The sequence below is a fragment of the Urtica dioica genome, chromosome 3, assembly GCF_054948205.1.
Source record: "Urtica dioica subsp. dioica isolate 48M chromosome 3, U.dioica_male_clone48M_v1_H2, whole genome shotgun sequence".
Taxonomy (NCBI): Eukaryota; Viridiplantae; Streptophyta; class Magnoliopsida; order Rosales; family Urticaceae; genus Urtica; species Urtica dioica.
In genome coordinates this window covers 44,018,322-44,025,020 of record NC_142758.1, presented here as the reverse complement: position 1 = coordinate 44,025,020, position 6,699 = coordinate 44,018,322, and the positions used below count along the sequence as shown (strand labels likewise).

General features: G+C 39.5%; 1 non-coding gene across 1 annotated transcript; it reads left to right on the top strand.

Moving 5' to 3' along the window:
• Nucleotides 1-6,054: 6,054 nt before the first annotated feature.
• LOC149403012 (small nucleolar RNA R71) lies at nt 6,055-6,160 on the top strand. The gene has a single exon (XR_016296250.1). It is a non-coding gene; the product is annotated as a small nucleolar RNA R71 (small nucleolar RNA).
• Nucleotides 6,161-6,699: the final 539 nt, after the last annotated feature.

Genomic DNA, 6,699 nt, shown 5'->3' with positions numbered 1-6,699 from the left:
GGGTGAGCGCACAGGGCTGTGCACCGCACAGGGGCCGTACAGGGAAAATGCACAGGGGCCGCACAGGGCAAACGCACAGGACTCTGGAAGTTTGTGCATTGCTTGGTTCACCTTGAACCACCTATCTTGAGCTCCGGGTGTCGGAATTGAGATCCGAAAGATGTTCTGAACTCCTTGCGATTGCCCCGTCATCCTCCAATGTTCTATTTGTCATTTTAAACTTCCAAACTCTGAAAATTAAGAAAAACACTCCAAAACACATGAAAACACTCTCAAACTAACTTCTTTTCACTTCCGAAAGTACAAACAAACACGTTTATAACGCGCTTATCAAATACCCCCAAACTTGAATTGTCGCTAGTCCTCGAGCGATAAAATAAACAAAATCACACAAAAGTAATAAACCTAAAAATTGGTAGAACTTGGTGTTTCACGCCCCGACCGATAATTGCTCGCCTGAACCATAAAGCTTAGACTTACATACAAGTGAGAATTCATGATTTTAAACTTCAGGTCAACTACTAAATGCGAAAGAAAGATTACAAGCTCGAGTTGCCTTGAGTCTAATTTCAATGCTTTCGTATCTCGCTCACTCTCGACTCCTAAGGCTTTGTAACTCTTCCAACCCCTCTCAATAAGCACTCTAAAGTCTAATTTCGTGAAATTCGGCTCAATACACCTATATGCCCCCTCTTCTCCCTTAGTCTCCACTAATCTACACACATCATTTCTAGTCAATCGGTACATCTTTAAGGCTTGTAATGTTAGGCTTAGGTCACGGGTAGATATGGATATTTTCACGGCTCATGGCTAAGCTAACTAGGGTCACTAATCAACTCCTTAGACTCACTCAAACTCTCCTCCAAGTCAAAACTACTCATTTAAACACCGTCAACAAACTCAAAACATATAAACATAATATACACAATGCTAAAGATGAGCGTTCTTCATTGCATTTTTTTTCTTTTTTTCTTTTTTTCTTTTTTTCTTTTTTTCTTTTTTTCTTTTTTTTTTCTTTTTCTTTCTTTTTTTTTCTCTTTTTTTTACATAGCGAGTGAATAAAAACAACGACGGTATTTAACGAGCTTTTGACATTTTTTTTTGTGACTCGGAAGATCGTTCTACGAACAAGTCATATAGAAGTGAAAAAACGATGAAGTTCTAGTTAGCTTAACGGGTTCTTTGTGGGAATGTCTTCTTTGGTTAAGCTCATTTAGTGACTTAGAACGAGATGGGTCGTGTTTGGCTTTTTCTAAAAAGGGTTCTAATGGATATCCATGATCGGGTCGGCTTTTTAGGTCCACGTGGCTCATCCTAGTGCTTACTTCATTTCAACTTAGATTAGTGTGTAATTTATTTCGCCTCGATTAGGAATTAGAGAAGGTTCTAGTGTGTTGTGGGTGTTATCAATCAAGTGATCGGTCAAGTTACTATCCAAGGTTACCTAAAGGGTTGAGACATGCATCATTCGGGTCAAATATGGAAACTCTATAACTCGACAAATTCTTTCTCACCTAGTACTTCATGAACAAATCTCACCTCTAAAGCTAAGACATTACAATATCATCGGCAAGCAACATAACAATCAATCGAGACAATTCACACTAATTTCTACCTAAAAACCTCAAAAACACATAAATTATCCTAATATATACAAATCCACAAAACAAGAATCCCCACAAACTTAAAATCTACATTGTCCCCAATGTAGTTCAAAGAGCACAAATGGGAAGAAAACTTATCTTGCGGGGGTGGTTGAACTCCCCTACTCATTGCCGTCGCGCTCAGGCGACAGTGAATCTTCTTTTACGCGCTCTTTTTTTTTCTCCAAACCTCTTTGAACGGTTTCGACCAGTGTCTTCGCCATTGTGGCAACCCAAAACTTTGGATTATTAAAAGATTAGTGAAATCCTATTATGGATTTTTTTTTTTTTATCAAGATATATTAGAAATTTTTTTTTTGGTATAAATATGTACGTATATAGCCTATGTGTAACTTTACACTAATTATTTTATCAATGATGTGTAAGTGTAGGTGTTGATGTGTAAATATTCACGCAACAATTAACAACACACATGTATATATACAAGTGGGTGATAATAATAAGTATTCTTTTCTCAGGGTATACATATCTGTTTATTTTCTACAATAAGCAACAAACATATTAAAGTATGAGCACGTGAGATATTTTGCACTGTTAGTGTGTATATATATTTTTTTTTCTGCCCGAGAAAGTAGTGTTGAGCAAGTGGTTTTTTTTTTCTTTGCACCGCTTCTAGAAGAATACATGCCTTGAATATAGCAACTCATCAGTTATATGAAAAGAAAATAATAAATAAGTTTGCGATTTGAACTTGGAAGAACGAGTCTTCCGCCTGTATAATGATATTAGGAAAGAAAATAAAATAAAATAGTATATGTTATCACGTTTTGATTTTATTTTGTTCAGCGTTCACAGCCTATAAATAACTCTGATCCTTTTCATGAGAAAAACTTTTTTCTCTCTCGCTCACAAAATTCTGCCTACTATCTTCATCAATTTTTCTTTAACCAAAGAAAAACCCTAAACGCCTTTTTACCTCTTCCGAATTCTTTTTCCTTATCTCATCAAGAGTTGTCGTGGTCAGTTCATACTCTTCCTTTATTTTTATTTTTATGCTTTTATTTCGTTTTTTTTTATGTGAAAAATTAGGTTTAATATTTCCTGTTTAGAAATCAGTTTTAAGCAGTGTCAAAATCGCACGTTTTAAAATAGCTAAAAACGGTTTTTGAATCTAATTGTTTTACAGATTATACTTTCACATGTTATTTAATTGTGGTTTAAATTTTAGAATTTTTCGAGTTCTCATTATTATTTTATGAATTAATTGCGATCAGTGCGCAGACTAGTTTTTACCCTGATCTTTTTACAACAAAACGTCTTGTTTATATATCTACAAAATTCTTTTTGAGCTAATTTTTATACACGGCCTAGTTCTATATGTGTATGATATCTACTCCAAATTTTAGAATTTTTGGATGCCCACAGAATATATTTGGGATAAAATCCAAACGGTGCGCAGAATCGTTCCAAAACAGTTTTTGTTTTTAAAAAGACTAAATATTGCTTTCTTACACTTTTTATTTTTTTAAAAATAATCTGAGCATATTCTGTACATGCCTCTGAAGTAAGAAGTGTTCCAAATATTATTTCGCTCTCACAGTAATTTTTATAGATTTATTTTTCAAAAAAAATATTTTATCGACCCCAAGGGTATTTTCGTAATTTACACCTTCAGCCGGAATTTTGAAATTTCCAGAAACTAAGTCATGTATTAAATCCCTTTTTCTTACCTGATAAGTAATAGTCAACCTTTTCCGTTTAGGTTCCGAGTCATTAAGAGCATCATTTTCCTTCGACGGTCTTCGATCGTAATTCCGATATCCAGGTGAGAATAATCTCACTGCAACACGGATTAGTTCAAAATATACTAAGTATTATGTGATATGAAGTATTTATGTATTGTGTGAATTTTTGTGTGTGTGTTTGTTCGGAATGTGCTTGGTATGTTTTGGCATGACGATATGTGAGTTATGTTATCTTATGCTGTGTGTATTAGAATATCTATAACACATCTTATCTTGCTAGCTATGTTATCATGTATGTTTTTTTTTATCTTATGTCGCTCATGCTTTTAACGTAATAAACACGGTTAATAAGTTAAGTAAGCAAGAGAGTCGTACCGCCTCGAACTACGGAGGTAACTAGAGGAATTTCTTGAGCCGAACTACGGGCTCACGTAGAGAGTTCCTCATATGTTTATGTATGTGACGGGAGGTCGCAGCCCCATGGTTCGTTACCAAAGTGTACACTGAAATAGGTACGGCTACTCTAGGGGACCCCCGAACTAAAATACGATAGACGTTTAAATAGGGTATCTTATGTCACGGTTAAATTTAAAATACTAATAACCGGTTCATGCATTTTATTTTATTACTTATGTTTTGTGAGTTATAGTTATTCTCGCTGAGCGTTAGCTCACTCTATGTTTATACGTCCGTGTTGTAGGTAAACAACATATGAGCAAGTGAGGAGGGTGGATCAGCGGCGGCGATAGCGAGAGGGTTGGGTTATGGTTGCCGTTTTGGAAAATAAAAAGACTTCCGCTTTGCTTTCAGTTTTCAATAATCCAAACCCAAGGTTTTATTTTTCATGGTTAAAGTTATGTTTTTTTCAATTTCGTTAAAGGTTACGACTTTATTTATGGTATTTATTTCACAATAGTATTTTTTGGGTTTTAATTTCCGATTATGCAACTTCGACTTTTTGGTTGTTTTCGTTCATCAAGTTTTAAATGAAAATTTATTTTTAGGTTATGAGTTTCCAAACTTATATTTTAAGTTATGTTTTAAAAAAAAAAAATTTACCTCCAATTTTCTTAAAAAGTAAGATAAGTAAGACGGTCCGAAAAAGTCGGGTCGTCACAGCCATCTCTTGAATGTAGATTTCGGCTTTGCACCATTGTTCGTACCTTTTGTTGATTTGTCCGGAGGAGCACGTGGTGGTGGTGGAGGTGGCGGAGGCGCCGGAGGCATCAGAGGCTGGACTTCAATAGTATTGAGGACATAGACTTCTTCTATCTCCTTTTCGCGCTTTTGGGCTTTGTCGATCCTAAATGTTTCTTCCTCGTTCTTCATGTGAGTCATCAACTCGCCTTTTTGCACGTCGATGCCAGCACCACACGTGGCTAAGAAAGCCATTCCCAAGAGTATGGGAATCTCACGGTTTTCGTCCATGTCGATGATGTAAAAATCGGCCGAAAAAGTAAATTCTCTGACTTTGACGAGGAGGTCTTCCACAAAGCCGCTCGGGTGCCTTATGGTCCGATCTGCCAGTTGGAGAGTGGTGCGCGTGGACTTTAGTTCACCCATCCTTAGTTTGTTGAAGACGGTCATGGGCATGAGGTTGATGCCCGAACCTAGATCGCACAAGGTGTTGTCGATGAAGACATCTCCTATGGTACACGGCAGCGTGAATTGGCCTGGGTCCTTCAACTTTGGCGGGAGCTCTTGTTGTAGAAGCGCGCTACTTTTGGCTGAAAGCGCCACCATGCGCCTTTGCGGGAATGGAATTGGCGGCTCATAAGTATGGATCGACGAGGGTAGCTTAGGAGCTTCAGTGACAGAGGCAGCCTCTTCTTCTTCTTCTTCTTCTTCTTCTTTCTTTGGGCACTCGACGACCACAGCGCGTTGATGTGAGATGGCGTTGCAATGCTCCCTTGGATTTACTTTGGAGGTGCTTGGAAGTGTACCTTGGGGCCTTGTGTTGAATAAAGCAGCCATCTGTCTCATCTGTGTCTCGAGGTTTCGCATCACCGCATCTTGATTCTGCATGTACGTCTGCGTTCGGGACATGAAGGCTGTGAACATCTCCTTCATTTCATCCTTAGGGGTGGGCTGATTTTTTTGTTGAGGCTGGAACCCCCTTTGGTGTTGTTGCTGCCCTTGTTGTTGATTTTGGAACCCCTGGGGCGGTCCTTGATTCAGGAACCCATGTTGATGTTGCTGTTGTTGTTGAGGCTGCGATTTTCATGCCAAATTTGGGTGGTTGTTCCGTGCACCTGAGTAGTAGTTGTTGGAGTTCTAGAACGTTGGACGATTGTAGTTCCCCACGAAATTTACATTCTCGGCTTGACACTCGTTTGCGTTCGGGCAGTCGTCGGTGAAGTGAGGCCCATTACACCAGAAGCATGGCTCTGGTGCTGAGTGCATCGCATGGGCTGTGGCTTGCATCTCCTTCAACTGCTTCTTTAGTTATGCCAATTCAGCCGTCCCTGCTCAAATTGCTTCCACATCAGGTGTGGATGTCGTGGCATTCGCGGATGCTAGGGGTGGCTTCATGATTCGCTTCTCCACCGGGCATTGGTCATTGCATCGTGCCAGCTCGTTTAGGAGTTCCTGGAACTCTGTGGGTGTCTTAGTTAGCACCGTGCCTCCTGTCGCGGTGTTCACCAAAGTTTTCGTGGATGAGAGCAGCCCGTAGTAGAATATTTGAAGCTGGATCGGAAGGGTGACTCCGTGATGTGAGCAACTTTTCAGCATCTCTTTGAAGCGAGCCCATGCTTCGTGTAGAGATTCGCCTTCCCATTGTCCAAAACTATGGATCTCGTTTCGTAGTCGGGCTGTCTTCTCGAATGGGAAGAACTTGGCAAATAAGACATTGCAGAGGTCTTCCCATGATTGAATGGAGTCGGCGGGTAGTGACTTAAGCCAAGACTTTGCTCGGTCGCGTAGAGAGAAAGGGAATAATCGAAGACGAATGGCATCAGTACTTATATTATGGATCTGGAAAGTATTGCATAATTCATTGAAGTTTGCGATGTGCTCATTCGAATCTTCATTGGGGGCTCCCAAGAATTGATTCTGTTGAACCATGTTAATCATCCACAATTTGATCTCGAAGCTTCGATTCCCTTCAACCGATGGATTCTTGATCGCCGAGCGATACCCTTGGACCGTGGATTGCACATACTCCATGAGTGGTCGTTCGGGTGCAGGTTCTGCCATCGTTGATTGCGTCTTCTTTGCTCGTCGATTCTTTTTGCAGGTTTTCTCGATTTCAGGGTCGATCGGAAGAAGACTCGATTCACCGTCCTTTCGCATGCACCTTCACAAAAGCAAAAGAGAACACGAAACTAGATGAATACAAAAAAAATAAA